The 17,102-nt window shown below is 31.1% G+C and overlaps 1 protein-coding gene across 4 annotated transcripts in view; it reads right to left on the reverse strand.

The window, feature by feature from the left end:
- The window catches only part of LOC148229129 (uncharacterized), a 91,753-nt gene that overhangs the window by 70,775 nt on the left and 3,876 nt on the right, over positions 1 to 17,102 (reverse strand). For all 4 annotated transcript variants that reach the window (XR_015811375.1, XR_015811377.1, XR_015811376.1 and 1 more), the window contains exon 2: positions 343 to 413. The gene's annotated coding sequence lies outside the window, so the exon portion shown is untranslated. The remainder of the gene's footprint in view (positions 1 to 342; positions 414 to 17,102) is intronic.

Here is a 17,102-nt window from a genome sequence, read left to right on the forward strand (position 1 = left end):
ATAACTTTGTGCTTAGATTTTTTGAAAAAAAACCCAGAGCAGTAGAGCTAGGGTATATGCCACCCGGGGCAATTCTTAAAATTGCCGCTCCCTCTCCCCATACATTTTTTTGCAGGGTCATAAAATCAGCATTTTTTAAAATAATAAATTGATTATTGTTAAGCTCATAAATTTTAGTTTATTTAGGTTTAAGAACCACACTAGACGATTCCATTGCGAATATGCCGCCCCTAAGCAAGTGCCGCCCGGGGCGGCCCGCTTCCCCCATAGCTACGCCACTGACCTAGAGTCAGTGAAATGATAATTTCGACAACAAAAAACAACATCGCTCTATGTACTTACATGCAGGCCTGCCGAGAGGGGTGTGAAGAGGGGACAAATTCCCGGGGCTCGTTCTCCTTGAGGAGCCAACTCTGGAAAAAAATCAGAGCAAGAATATATTAATAAAAAAAATAAAAACCGACATCAAATAATGTATTTGAACTAAACTACAATTTTTTAAGATGTACCTATATACTGATGTATTTCTGGTATAAGTTCTTTTAGCCCTTTTTATATATACCTAGTATACAAGAAATAAAAGGAGTGGAACATTGCTTTCAAAATAACCTACATTCTAGGTAGTACATTCACAACAAACATTATTATTCAAAGGGACAGATTTGAGTTTTTTGATGCTGCTCTGTTTGTGTTAAAATTTGCATGCAAATATTAGACATGAGAGAAAATATTCAAGAAATGTAAATTAGTAGCAGTATATTTAAGGAAGAAGCAAAGAAATAAGGAAAAATCAACAACGGCACCAGCTGAATTATATAAATTTAATGTTTTTATAAATTGTATCATCAGTAATTTGACAGCTAGATTTAATGCAGAAAAATAAATGAATAAACATTCAGTTTCATGTGGCTAAACCTTAAAGAAAATCTTGAAAGAACAGTCTCAAATCTATCCGGAAAATATTTTTTTAAATATGTCTTTTCAATAAATCATATCGGAATATATTTTCACCGGTAGATAATTTATATTTTCACTGGTAAAAAAATACCAGTGAAAATATAAATTATCTGACAGGTGCTAGTAAAATTATATGATTTCAACTTTTCTATATGTAGTAATATATATATTTACATTTTTATCATTATTTATTTACATCCGATTTATAAATGTTACAATGAATGCGTATTTTTTGGTAATGTTATATTTTCGCTGGTGAAGTCCAAATACATTTTCACCAGTAGATACATATTTCTACTAGCGAAAATATAATTTAACTGATAAGACGATAATATGCTGCTCTAAAATGTCTATGAAACTCATTTTGGTAGTTGCGTAACGTCTTTTTACTGTTTAAATCCAAACCTAACTCAACTAATTATAGTTTTAGAATTTTCATCAGTTTAAGTTCAAAATACAAACTGAGCCAACTCATCTCTCAAGGGAAAATAAGCGGAAGAATAAGTACAGACACACATCGCATCTCTCATATTGCTCCACAGTTAGTCTGCTTTCGATATTACACTATGTATAAAAATATGATAGCTATCCTTATTGATATTACTATGTACTTCTAATATAAGAGGGCTGATCAATGTATTTTCAAACCAAATTTTGGTCAATAGGAGAGCGCTAAAACAATTATCACTTCCCAGAAGGCAAAAATTCACGTCAAAAGCAATAAAATCGTGTAGCCGCCGTTGCAGTGGGAACGCTCGGTAACGAGCGTTACCACTGTGACGGCGACGGCAAGATTTTATTGCTTTTGACGTGGATTTTTGACTTCTGAGAAGGGATAATTGTTTTTTGCGCTCTCCTATTGGTCAAAATTTGGTTTAAATGTGTTTTATTCAATTCTCACAAGTAATTTTAGTATAAATATAAACGCTTGATAATCGAGCGTTTTCACCGCGATGAAACGATTTTCTTGATTTTGACCCGAATTATAAATTCACTATATAGCAACACTGAGCAGCAAAAAAAACACGACTTATAATCAGGTAAATATTATGAGAAGATATTTTTACTATTTTTTAATGCCTAATTAAAATATGTCGCAACGATAGCTAATTTTTGTTTATTTGTAGCATAGATAGGGTTAAATCGTACCTATTGTTATTTATTCAAGAAATTATATTACGATTTTAAAAAATATATAAAATGATATTTTTGTCATGAGGCCCGGGTTCATTGTTTTCCCAGGGTCTGAGTTCGCTCTCGGCGGCCCTACTTACATGTGCCAGTACGTCCCCATCAGAACGATCTACTAATCACAGGGCAGATATTTAAAAGCACGTAATGAATGATGTTTTTGTGTACGGACCGTTAAAAATAACTATGTGGTAAAACACTTCAAATTTTAGAAGCACTGGAATGCTTCACCGCATGCATGTCATTATTGTTTCTCGCATGACCGGGAGCTGCTGTTGCTGCTGCATCGCCCCGAAAGGCTCGTTTTGCAAATGCAGAACATAAAGCCTGAAATATTGTGCAGTGACCAACTTTTTGCCATAACAAAGTTCATTTGGCTCCGGCCCAAAACTGGTGGCGCGAAGTGCAAAATACATTCTCGAACCTTTTCCCCAGACCTGAACAAAGGGAGAATTATCCGCCGGAAAATATTTTCGCGAGATTGTGTAATAAAAAAAAATACTCGGAATGAAAAAGTTTTTACGCGACTGAATAATTTATATTTACAAAGGTGCATTGAATGCGCGCGTTGCATGTTTCTCAACATTTTTTCTATATTTAAAAAATATATAGTAGTGCAATGAGACGTGACTCAAATCTACACAAAGAAAATTTATTTGATATGCAAATGATATCATGCTATGAATCTTTTAGATTGTGTCACGATTTTATGACTAAAATTAAACAACTTGAATTTATGAGAGATATTTTCAATGGATCATTTATACTTATTCTCTGTAGATTTTTTAACTTGTACTATACAATATAATATCCAGAATGGAAGATACAAGACACTGAAATGAAAAACGAATTCTAGCAGACCTCCCGAAAGAACACGAGTACGATAGAAGGAAAATGTATTTTATATTAAAATGTAGCTATCATTACTTGGCAGGTTTCCCCAATGCGGCATAATGACTTTAATACAAAATAGTTACATAACATTTCATACACGTATATAATCGCGCAAATACTTAAAAAAAAGTGCACTATCGAAATAAATTGTTCCAGCTCCTCGTAGCTATCGCCGAAAACATCATTGTGCTTAGCAAGCTCGTTGAGAATCTGACTTTAAAAATTCATTGACATGAAGGTATACCGAATCTATATTATACCTTCTATTATAATTGACTCTGTTATAGTTAGATTTATCTAGATAAAATATAGTATCCCTCACGGACATAATAGCTACATAGTGAGCATTTTATGATCGACAAATGCCCAGATTAGACAGATAGCCTTAACTCGATACGTGCAAGTGTGAATTACGCTACTTATCTCACGCAAAAACTAGTCCTATATACTCTTATAATAATAATAAAACACCGTCTGACCATCTAGTTTAGACAAAAACTGGTTATTCAGTTTCTTTCATCTCAGCAGTTTAACAACCAATCAAAGTGCATAAAAGCACTTTCCCATGCACTTTTTTCTTCACGTGTCAGTCGCACGGCACACGCATTGTGTCCTATATGCCTCCCTTGTGGCATTGTGTTATAAACTATTGGGGTTCCTAGCGAATGGTCTATGAGCTACGAGGGGTTGATTCGCAGTTCACACCCCTTCATTTGATAGAGGGGTCGCTGACGCCTTTTCTACTTTAGAAAACTAGTTTTTACTATTGTGATTGCCCTATGCGATGATTGGTGCAGGCGATGACCCCCCGTGGATCCCTAGGATAGAGCAGGCAACGCGGGAATGGTGCACAGCTACGACCAACCGCTGCACATGTGAACGCCGAGAACATAATAGTAATAATAATAATAACACATAACCAGACGAAATTCAATACGCTTTATCGCATTACCTTTTCCTTATCATTTTCATGACTTTGTGTACTTTTGACAGACTCGAAGCAAAACGTCGTTGTGTGTTCGAGTGTCTCGGATGTTAATTTATAGTCTTCGGGTATCGCAATATGATTTTGTACTACGCTCAAATCGCTCGCATAATTGATCGTTGTATCTCGGTAGACAGTAATTTCCTTTAGCGTCCAGACTAAGCAACGTTATGTGGTTTATTACCGGTTGGTGATAACGCGAACGACGGCGATCGTAAACCTTTTCGTTCAATGCTTGCTAAGATAAAAGTATAATACGGTTATACATTTAAATGATCCGAAAGCCATTATTTAAATGGGTTAATCAATATTAATATAATTTATCTATATTATCCAATCGTCTAAAACTTGAGTGAGTAGAATTTTTTTTAAATTAGTATAAACGTGTAAGTAGTGTATATTGTTCGTAGTTTTATTTTAAATAAATTTATATTTAAAAATAATACCGTTACTTTGGTACTCCATTCCTAGCAACCATATGTTAAAATATGTCTGAATAATTGTTTAATAATTTAAATTTAAATTATATTTTTTATAGTTACCGTGTTGTTTTTATTTAACATGCGCCTGGGGGCAACGTTAGCGGCAAGCCATTCAGAGCGTATTTCTCGAATTGAAATTCAGGTGTACTTTATCATTTCTACCCACTTTTACCATTTTACAAATTTAGTATAAATTAGGACTTTAAACACTCGTTACAATGGCTGTGATTAAGGGACGTCATTTTAGCTTTTTTCAGAGGAGGGCAAAAGTTAGCGAGTCATTGGTTGTTTTTTTTTTAATATTTCGATTACATTAAGATTCATAGTATTTTATTAAATAACATGCACGCAAATTCCCTGTTTAAAATCCACATCAAAAGCAATAAAATCGTGCCGTCGCAGTGAAAACGCTCGGTAATCTAATGTTTATATTAAGACTTTTTATTTTACGACTTACAATAAGTGAATGTGAATCGAATGAAGTAGGGGGCGCAAAAAACAATTATCCCTTCTCAGAAGTCAAAAATCCATGTCAAAAGCAATAAAATCGTATTGGCGCCGTCGCAGTGGGAACGCTAGATAACTGGGCGTTCCCATTGCGGATAACCCTTTAACCAAAATTCGATTTGAATACACTTTAACCAATACTCTAATATCAGAAGAAAAATTAAACTAGTAAGTCAAGGCACCAATGTGCATTAATAATCAGATAAGAAGAAACCGCTCCGCGTGGGAGTCTGCAGATTGTAAAAATGTATGGGGGCTTTCCACGAGTTTTACTCCCTCCGAAATTTTCCTAACAAAAAACAACAATTATTCGAATATTCATATAATTAAAAATCGGACAAAAATCTCCACATTCGTTCTCAACTGAGATAGAGAAGAGGATAATAACTAAACTACTTTATATCTAAAGGTATCTTAGAAATATTTTCTTGATTTCCTCAATCGATTCAAGATTGTTAAAGGCTAAAGTGTCATAATAAAGATTTCCAATACCTATTGAACGTGGTTCCGATGCTTCAGTGGAAGCCTCTCTAACCAAAATCACTCTACTAGCAATACAGCTCTGTAAAACGACACGACATGGCACTTTCTGATGCTATCAGCGGCCCATCTCAACAAGGAATATAGATCGATCTGCAATGACAACGAGTCAGAAATTCTGCGGACGCTTTTGAACACTTTCAAGTCATTGGCATTATATACAAAAGGTGCTTAAATTTGATTGTTTTTAATAATATGAATAAAGCATTTATTCACCATTTGATAAATTAATTGTTTTTTTTTTATATAATATAAACAACATTTTTAAAGAGTCTGCTTCCACCTTTTCAGTGTTTAAACGCATTCGCTCTGCAACATAATTGCAAAACAAACTGCCTATATTTAGTGACAGATCGAATGTGCAATGATTTTCAGTTGGCGATGCCTGCCAGGAGCGTCCGCTGACCGAGGCGAATATTAAACAGTGAAAGTCATTCAGATACGGATAAGGTGACCTCCGATCGGGAGAGGAGAGCGTGTGTGCAAATCTGTTTTAAAAGTACCTACGCACACGGTCGTGAAAATTCGCGCCCATAAAAATAATACTTGATGACCTCAAAGAGATCAGGAACCTCGACAAAGGAGAGGAAAGTCGGCACGACATAAAAACCACCCCACAACTCAATTACTGAAAGGTTTTGTTCCGCAACAATGTATAACAAAGATTCAAGAAAGTATTATTCAATTCACTATATAATATACAAGTAAATTATATCCCAACGAAACATAAACGGAGAGTACATAGAAGCAGTGTAAATTATTTTAATGAAATATATGAAACCTTATTCTTGAAATACCAACATCAACGGAAAACTGTACATATTTATAATACTACGGTACTCGGATATTTCGGACACAAATTTTGCGGACAGAAAAAACGATCACCGACTTTTGCCTCCTCCCTTAGAAAATGCTGAAATGACGTTCCTGAATTAATCCTAAGAGAAAAAATTATTGTATAAAATATAAAAATACGGCAAAGGGAACATGGTTCAATTGCATTCAATCATTTTATTATATTATAATAAATTTAACAAGTGTTGAATCGAATACATTACAATTATATGTGGATTGTTTAAGATTTAGATAAAGTTGGTAGACCCATATTGAAATGAATGACTATCGAGCAACTGATTGTTATAATTAATTACACTGTATGCATTTATATACATATTAATATAAATTCAGTTTTAAAAAAAATAAAAGTTGGTAGACCTATATTGAGGTGAATGACCATTGGCGAGCTACTGATTTTTATAATTAATTACACTGTATGCATTTATATACATAATATAATATAATAAATAAAATATATAAAATTGGTAGATCTATATTGAGGTGAATGACTACTGGCGAACAAATGGTTATAATTAATTACATTGTATATAGTTATATATTACAATACAAATATGGTCCAAAGCACACATACGCAGCAGCATCCTCACGCACCCAGAGACGCATCCTCCTATAACTCAGGTATATCGATAGCAGCATATGCGAAACGGACGCATTTTTTATGGATCGATCCCGAGGCTCTCTCGAGAGGAGACGGAGAACAAAGAGGCGCAGAGGAGCGAGAACGTCGATATATTGCGCAGGGATCGGAAGGGAGAGGGCCGTAGGTATAAGATGTATGGAAATCATTAAACAAACAAAAGAAAGCCATCACCGAGGCAGAGGGCCACGACCTCTCTTCTCTTTCTCGCCAGTCGTATGCCAGACGCGACGGTTCGACACACGGTGATTAAATTGGAATTCGAGTTCCGGCCCGATTTTAGAGGTAGGTGCATGCGATTAACGGACGCTGGCGGAAGCTGGGGAGACAGGAACCGTATGAAAAAAATGTGAATATTATTTGGAAATTTTAGGGAGAACAGCGAATGTATATCAGCCAAATATTTATAAATATGTTTAGTACTAAGGGCGTCTGAAATAATATATAATATGTATATATATATAGGGTAGTAACAGCAGCAATGGCAGCCTAAACATGCAGTTGTAGTGTTCATAAATGAAACAAACAAAGCATTTTTACCCTCCGCCTCCACTCTTCGGTTCCGTAATTGAAAACTTTCAACCCTCATTATTTTGATAGTAGTAATCATATATGCAACGTGAAAATTGATATATTGAAGTTTTGTAGTCATGACTACTCTTTTCCAAAAATATAATGCAGTGAAATGTTTTTCCTATAAACTATATTATTTATTTAAATAATATATCGTATTTTATTCATAAATTACCATTTTATTTAATAAAAATATTATAAAATAGTCCATTATATAAAATAATATCATTCTTGGAATATACTCGTACATATTATACCGGTTCAAAAATAAAAACATGCACAATACTATAATAGCAAAGGAGGCTAAACTGTGGCTCGCGAGCCGCATGCGGCTCTTCAAGACTTATCGTGGCTCAACTCATACATAATTTTTTTTGTTATTTTTTAAATTTCTGATTCTTGTAAATACACTCGAGCATACTTCGTTTAGACACGGTTCAGTAATTCAGTGCTGGATGGAGCTATGATTCTTTACTGATTAATTAACAAAAATAAATTTATTACTGTAAGGCAATAACAAGACTATTTCATAATTCAGTGAGAACGTCATTTGAAAGGGAAGAGTGGGACATTTTTCTCCACTTAAATTTTGACAGATAAATGTATGGCAAGTAATGAAATTCTATGAATTTTACTAGCCAACTTTTGCCCCTTCCCCTCCCCCCATGAAAAAAACTGAAATTACATCCTTGATTCTAAACCAGAAATTCTCGGGTTATCCCTCAAAGAAAATATAAAAAACATCTCGAATGTGTTGCGAAAATATTTTTTTAAATATATCACTTCAGTGAAATCATATCGGAATACATTTTCAACGGTAGATACAATATATTTTTACCAGTGAAAATATAATTTATCTGGCATGTGCTAATAAAAATATATCTGTGCTGGTATTTAACTTTTTTATACCTGAAAATAGTATATAAAGTAAATATGTGCTTTTTGGTGAAGTCCAAATACATTTTCACTAGTAGATATATATTTCTATTAGCGAAAATCTAATGCAACTCAGAAGTCAAAAATTCACGTCAAAAACAATAAAATCGTGTCGAAGCCGTCGCAGTGGGAACGCTCGGTAACGAATATTGTATCGTTTATTATTCGATATTTATATCGATTCCACTAAGAACTGTCACCATTCATTAAATTGAAAGTTGATGTTTTAATCATTAGTTTAAAGCTCTGTAGAATTTTCTTAATGATGGCAATTTTGCAGATTTTAACTCTCGCCAAAACCAATCAAATATTTTAGTATCAGGAATTGTTCAAAAGAGAAATCCTTTACAATAGTAAATAATTGACTGAAAACTCTTGTAAAAAATACAAATATACATATGCATAAAAATACATATATTAATAAAAGTCAAGATGTGCAGTGAAAACCTTAAAAACACATATATTATGAAATAGCATTTAAAATGAATCATATTTTTAAGGAAACGTTAATTTTATGTTATTGCAACAATAAATAATAAAAAAATTAAATCATACATCTAAAAAGTGCTCCCATTCGGAGTTTAATTGCGGAGACTTTCACAGGACAACATATTTAACAACCGCCCATGGCGTTGCGTTTTATGGGGGGCAGCATAAAAAATAATTAATGGTACGTTTTTATATTACAGCCCGAAGCTTTTAAAACCCTTCAGCCGATTTTAACCGCACAAGCACGACTTTGTATTATTTTTTATTATAATGTATCAGCTACAAATACAAAGTAATATATGAACTGGTAGGTATTTGAACTAAAAAAAAACATAGGATATAAATTAGATATTTGATTTGATCATCAGATTATATTTTTAAAATATTTTTTTAGTCTTACGAATAAAGATCATGATTAATAATTAAAATAAAATCGATTTATCTATTTTCTAAAATGATTTACAGACTTTGATTTCAGTCAGGCGTCTCACTACTTATTAAGTGGTTGTTGATTGTGTTTACATTGTTGTAATAATAAACAGGTTTTTCGCTGTCTTCTACGTATATTTTATTGATAGGATATGTGGAGAAAAATATTGAAATTGAATCCATGACTTCTGAATTTAAATTGCTCAAATTCAGAGGTCGTCTCCCACCGATTGAGGGGCGCTGGCCTCTCCACATCGGTGAAAGCGTTTCGGTTCGCAACACACAGAATCAGGAACACAAACGCAAATTGCGAAATGCATTTTTTCGAGTACACACACAAACACGTGCGACATACTCGCAAAAGTTTACACAGTTGTCTGGCTATTTTTTTTACATACACACGTTTTAGCGTTATACGTATACATACATACATTTAATTGATCGATATTTTTCTCTCTCTTGTCCAAAAATCCACTGGATTTTCGCCGGATAAGCTACGAGCAAACGGCCGAGTGTAAATTCGACCAATTTGGCGAGACGTATGTAGGTCGCTTCACGCCTTTGCTCGCCAGACGTCTTGACGGGGAGAGCGATGGCCAATCTTTTTTAGATCTAATATCACTTTTAGCGGACGCGAGATAAAAATTATCATCATAGCTGATTGTACCATACATATTGACAATTTATTCATGCGGAGATTACGATAAAGTGTCAACAACCTCGATTCTTTTATTGTGGCGAATTCGATAAGTACTCTTCGGCTTAAAAAATGATTTATTGCAAGCATATAATAAATAACATTATAGAGTACTTCTAGTTTAAAGTTATATCTAAATGAAATACTAAATTAATTTGGTACATGTGTAAATAAAAATACGGTAAATAATAAACTGTACATATAATATTTCAAATCAATTTTAAAATTATTTGTCAAATCCTAGATTTCTGCTAGCGTTCATCAATGTAAAATTTTAGTACCCTTGCTACTTACGAGGAATTTCCATTTTTTATTTCTATATAAATTCATATCAAACGGTAGAGTTCAAAACAGAATAAAAATAATTCGACAAGTGGCTAGTCACTGCAAATCCCAACACAATCATTACATTGTTTTCTCGACAAATTAGCCAAAATTAAAATATATAACAATTTTCTAGATTGACGAAATACCTAGGTATTACTTTAGACTTTCGCGAGTCTCATATAAATAAACTAGTACAAATAATTAGCTTTAAATAAGTTACTGATTTATAAATATATAAATAAGACCTGCAATTAAATGACTTGATAAATGCGAACACGAAAACTGCGGACCCGAAAATTCCGGACAGCGAATATACAATAAATGATGAAAATGGTGACAAAAAAATTCTGATGATAACAAATGTCAATATGTATTGTGTCGGCCAGCTTAAAAAGCAGGGGGTTTTAATCCAGTTATGTTAGAGAATACAGAAAATTCATACTTTAAACCAGGGCTGTGGAGTCGTTAGAAAAAAACACGACTCCGACTCCGACTCCGATTCCGATATTTACCAACAACACGACTCCACTCCGACTCCGACTCCGACTCCGACAAAAAAGTTTAATTTTATCAGGTATTTTTGGTGTTTTTCTACACGTTTAATATTCATACGCTATACACATTCATTATTCCGCAATTAAAATTTCATAATTTAAAAAAATGCATTTTATAGAAAAAATGGTCGGAGTCGCTCATTTTTCACGACTCCGACTCCGACTCCAACTCCGGCCAAAACACCACGACTCCACGACTCCGACTCCGACTCCGACTCCGACTCCACAGCCCTGCTTTAAACCGAAAGAAAAAAGTGAAGGGGTCAAAAATGTTTTATAATAATATTAAAATTATATAAAAAAATTATCGTTTATTAAAAAAAACATAATTATCGCTATTATATAATAATGGCAGTATAATTGATATCGATTAAATTATAATCGATATCAATTATATGTACACTGAAAATATGAACATATTTTAGGCATATTAATTTTTTAACGACCAGAAAAAAATGTTAAAAAAAGACTTTTCACAAGATTATGATTGTTTGAGACTAATAATACAAAAATATCAATCGCATTAAAATATTGTATACTAGTATGTAAAATTATTTTTACTGTCTTTACCGATATTAAATTGCGAATTAGCAGCTCTTAACAATAGTTCTACAATGACGCATATTTGAGTCATCGCCCGGTAAAGAGCTAAAAGTATTTTTGTTCAGAATTAAGCGTTAGAAATCTACAAACATAATTTCACCAACTCAACTAGTTAAGTTTGATAACATTGTTTTATAATTTCAGTAAAACTATTTGTTAACAAACTGATATGGTACAAGTATTTCCACATGATCAGAGATTTACGGAATTGTGACGTCACATCGTTCGACAAAATACTACAATATTTAAAATAGCTTAAGCCAAACGTAAACGAATTAACCAAATGAAAGTTCAACAACTATGGTAAGTTTTTTAAAAAAAATTTTAAGTATTTATTTTTTATATATGAATTTTTGTTGATATTGGCATGTAAAGAAAGCATCCCATTGGATGCCTCTCTATATTTATTAATACAAAATCTAATTTGTTTTTAATTTTAGGTAATGTTAGGTTTGGGTTTGAACAGAAAATGGGCGTTTCCCATCTGTCAAATTGAGTTTAATAAACATTTTAGAGCAGTATATAAGTTCAATAGCGCCAATTAGTTAAATTATATTCTCGCTAGTAGAAATATATAACTAACATAACCTAATGAAAGTTCCAGAACTAATGTTAGGTCAAAACTGTTTTTTTTGTAGAACTTTGTTTTTTTTAAAACTAGACTAACAAAAGACTGTTTCGCAACTTTTAAATTAAGTTTTATAATAGACATTTTTGAGCAGCATATAATTTCACTAGCGTCTATCAGTTAAACTATATTTTTGCTAGTAGAAATATAGAACTAACCTAACCTAATGAAAGTTTAAGAACTATTAAGTAAAAAATTATTTTAGAACTTTCATTAGATTATGTGAATTGGGTTTGGTTATTTTTTAAAATTAGGTTTGGGTTTGTGCAGCGTAGAAAGAACGTTCAATTAGGATTCTTAGACATTTTAGAGCAGCATATACTTTCACTAGCGCCCACCGGCTTAATTATATTTTCAGTAGTAGAAATATAATTATATCTACAGCTGAAAATGTATGAAGATATGATTTCACTTAAGCGCCAGTAAAAATATAACTTCACTGGTAATACACATGCACAGTATGTAAAATTTATACTAGATTGTTTTATTAGAAAAATATTTTATTAGAATTAAACACGTGAGAAAAGATCAAGAGTCTGTATAAAATCAATCACAAGCAAAGCTTAATTAGAACAAATAAAACAAATTTTATAAATTGTTAAAATTAAAAAAATTGCTCTATGTATGATATGGTAAGGATTTTTTAATTTAAGAATATTTCTGATGAACAAAAATAGTATAATTATTTTGACTCAAAAGGCAATGTGCAAAAAAATATACTCGCAGAATTCACGTGATCGGAGAGAACGGGTCTAAATAAAAATAAATTAATCATTTTTTAAATAAATGGAACAATATACATTTTAGAAATGAATAAAATAAAAAAAATACACACAGATCAAAGCAATGTTTATAACAAATAAAAAAACTAATACCGTCCTGTGTACTTACATATTACGTTACTGCCCCTCAAGGGTACCGACTAATCACAGGACAGAAATAAAATGTTTTACGATATATTTTTTTTAAATGCAATAATTAGCATATTTGACCGAAGAATATAATCGAGTACGAAACGCCTTCAAAGTTAAAGAAAAGCCAGTAGAATTTCTACTTATTTATAGGATTTTTAATATTTTTATGTATAAATATAGAAACGAATTTTTATTTTTTTTAATTAAGAAATAGGTTCCGCGACAAATAAGTTCAGTAAGAATTTAGTTTCTGATAAGTCTAAGATACTTGTCTTTTAATGATTGTTATAAATTTCCTAATAATTCCGTTCACTTAAATTACATGTTTAATGAAGTTAATTATATTTTAGAATAGAACAATTTCTACCACTTTTCAGTGACCATATATTACAGCACAGTCGTCATGATTAATTTAGCACGCATGAAATGCACGCATTTTTTTTTTGCAAATTTAATTGCAGTGCGTGTCGGGGCGTGGGAAAACATACATATATATTTTTTCTACTACACAACGACGCATTGTGTACACACACATGGGTCGATTGAATTTATCTGCATTCCTGTAATTTCTCCACATTCTCCTTTCAAGGGATTCGATCCTTTTACCAGGCGTGTGTGGAAGAAATGCGTATGTGTATGTGTGCGAGTCGAGAAGAAAAAAAGTGCAGAACCGGCTCGGCCGTGCAGAAAAAATAAGAGAAAACATGCATTAAAGTGAACACCACGTGCATCCTCGTGGTGCAATAACTGGTTTAAGCGAATGGTGAAAAAAAGAGGACCGCTGGAGGTGTACAAAAAGGAGAAAGAGAACAAATAAAAAGAAAATGGAAAAGAAGAGAGATAGAGTGAGAGCGAGAGAGGTGGAGAGAAAAAATAAAAAACTGCAGAGCAGACGACGACCGCTTTGCAAGAGGTCCCAACCGACATCTTGAACCGAGGATTTCAATTGTGGAATACGTTGGTAGTTTTCAGTTTTTTTTTTTTATTTTTTCAGTTTTTGGCAAAGCGAAAGTGCATAACGAGTGTAAAAATAAAAAAAATGTAAGTATATGGGAACAACGAGACTCGCAAAGCACTATGTCTGAATAATGAATAATACAATTTGTGCCAAACTGAGCAGTTCTAAAATAATATACCAAAAATATGTAATACTAAAACATTCAGAGATTTTTTTATCTGAGAGTTCAAAAATAGTGTATCAATGATAGGTTTTATAAATGTGTTTTAATTTAATATATAGCTGTAAAAAAACTATTATCAAAACAATATAAAAGTGCCGTTTAAAATATAATATAAATATAAATAAAACAATCATCTTAAGATTTAGTAAGTTATTGTATTGTTTAGGAAATATAATAAGAAATATAATAAGAGTGAAACAAATAAAATCATAAAAAATTGATATATTTTTTATAATTGAGAAAAATATTAAATATAGTTATTTATGTTAATCAGTTGTTATTTTTATTTTAGGTAAGCTGTATATTTGAGTTGCACGTTTAAAAAGTTATATGTCCAAAATGCTAGGCAGTGTATTAACAGATGCAACCATATTGATTAATGGTAAAAAATACGCATAAATGAGGGAATGGTCGTTAGTGTTAAAAATTAAAAAAATAGTGTTGGGATTTTCTGAACCAATAAATATCAGCTGACCTAATCTAAACACTGCATTTCGTTACATTTACACTCTACTTTGTAGTGCACAGCTACACAATAATTTGAATTACTAATTGCAAAAATATTTTTTATTTCTTATTATTTATATAAATTTAACTTTTGATATAAATGAAACCAGAAGTTTTTAAGCTTTAATATAATAAAAAAAAAACTAGCAAATATAACAAAATATATCCAAATCTTAATTTGCTATAAATACATGTCGTATGTTTTTATTATCTTAATTTTTTTAATGAATAAATTGATTGTTTATTTAACTTCGAATAATAAATATTTTTATTTCTTATTATTTATATTAGTCAGATACGCTTGTATTTCTATAGTCACACTTTTTATAGCGTTGGGAAAGGTTATGTCGATACTAAAAAAATGCTATATGTCAGATATGATTTTTACATGTTAAATTGAGCTAAACTGTGCTCATTATTAGTAAACAATTATATATAAGATTATTTACATGCACTATAAATTCGTTCGTGAGATACTTATTATAAGAATGCTTATGTTTTGTATAAGGCGATTTTTAATATATAATCAAATATAACCTCACTCAACATAAGCTGTACTCTTTTATGTTGAAAGAAAAAATACTTAATAGAGAATATGCCAATGTTTTTAGTTTATGAGCTTAATTTAGCTAATCATGAATAGATTTTTTATCATTTATATGTAAGACCTAGCTCAATTTTAATTAGTCATCACGATATTGATTTTTTCACGAAAATCTATAAGCGATCTGAATTAAAATTATATAACAAGCATTGAATCCGATCTCTTACACGATTGAAATTGAAAAATACGTTCGTATGGGATGTGAACCCAGATCTTTTTTTCAGACGTTAATCATCGACCAACTACTAATTTCATTTGTGCACAGCATTGTGGCCTTAAACATATTTTTTACTCATAAAATATTGGTTTTGTAAAATATATTATTTTAGATTTTTTTTTTGTTATATTTTTGTGATATAAAAAAACACCATGAATTGAACTTTTACAAGTTTTACCTTTTTTATTTGAATTTGTCCTTGAAACTAATATTTTAAATGAAGACATTTTTTAACTTCTACGACAAAGCAATAATTATTAAGCCTTTTAAATGTAGGATCAGGTAATCATAATTAATCATAGTAGTACAAAACATATTTTCTATGAAATAAAGTGAAATGTACCTACAAACAAAATTAGTTACAGTAATATATGATAATGTTAAGTATATATCGTTAATCATAAATCAGATAAAATAGTGTTGCAAAAATTATAAAATAGGTCAATTAAATAATGACTCGAAGAATAAAATAGTAAGACTTTCAAGAAATATTAAAAATTGTTAATTTAGAGAATAATATGTAACCAGTGTTAAATGATATAGTGACATATTTTTTTTTTGAGCTTTTAAGAATATAATATTAATTAAACGTGTAAATAGAATAAAATACATAAAACACATTACGACAATTTTTTTTGTTATATAATAAAATTAGCTAATAAGAAATAATAAATTAATAAAAAAATTAAGTGGTTCATATTATTTAATTTATTGCGTAATTTAGAAGAATAAAATTGTGTCTAGTATCAAAACAAATTAAAGCATTTCAAAACATTTTTGCGATTTATTAATTCAGTTAATTAAGATTATCTTTAAATTTTAATACATTTATATTCAATGATCATATTATTTTAATTAGCTTTTCATAAAATCTTTTTAATTATATTAAATAACTTTATAACGATGACTAGATTATTATGATCCAATAGATTCTAATGGATTTTTAATAATAATTGGTATTTCCTTGATAAAATAGTCAATAAGAAATATGAATAAAAGCAATAAAAGTTGTAAATAAATACAACAAAAATTGTAAATTAATACAATAAAAATTGTAAATAAAAACAAATTTAAATTGAGTTATGAATATATTTTTTACGCCTATTTCATAAGTAATTAATAAGTGAACAAGATCAAAATATCGCTAAAAATATGGATCGTTTTGTCCACTTCGTCTCGCCTGTTGCGTAACGCCGATTTGTATCAAATTAACAAACCGACCGTATTTTAATAATTTGCCATTTGGCGTCGGCCGTTAATTTAATATAATAATAATGAAGCGCGTCGCGTCCGTTTTATTGCTTGCCTGGGCAATAAAACGTTACCAAGCTTTTATTGGTATGAATGAGACAAAAAGTGTAATATATTTTACGTAACTATAATTTTAAACAA

This window comes from Plectrocnemia conspersa, unplaced genomic scaffold (assembly GCF_051122295.1).
Source record: "Plectrocnemia conspersa isolate PC_06_02 unplaced genomic scaffold, ASM5112229v1 ptg000011l, whole genome shotgun sequence".
Classification (NCBI taxonomy): Eukaryota; Metazoa; Arthropoda; class Insecta; order Trichoptera; family Polycentropodidae; genus Plectrocnemia; species Plectrocnemia conspersa.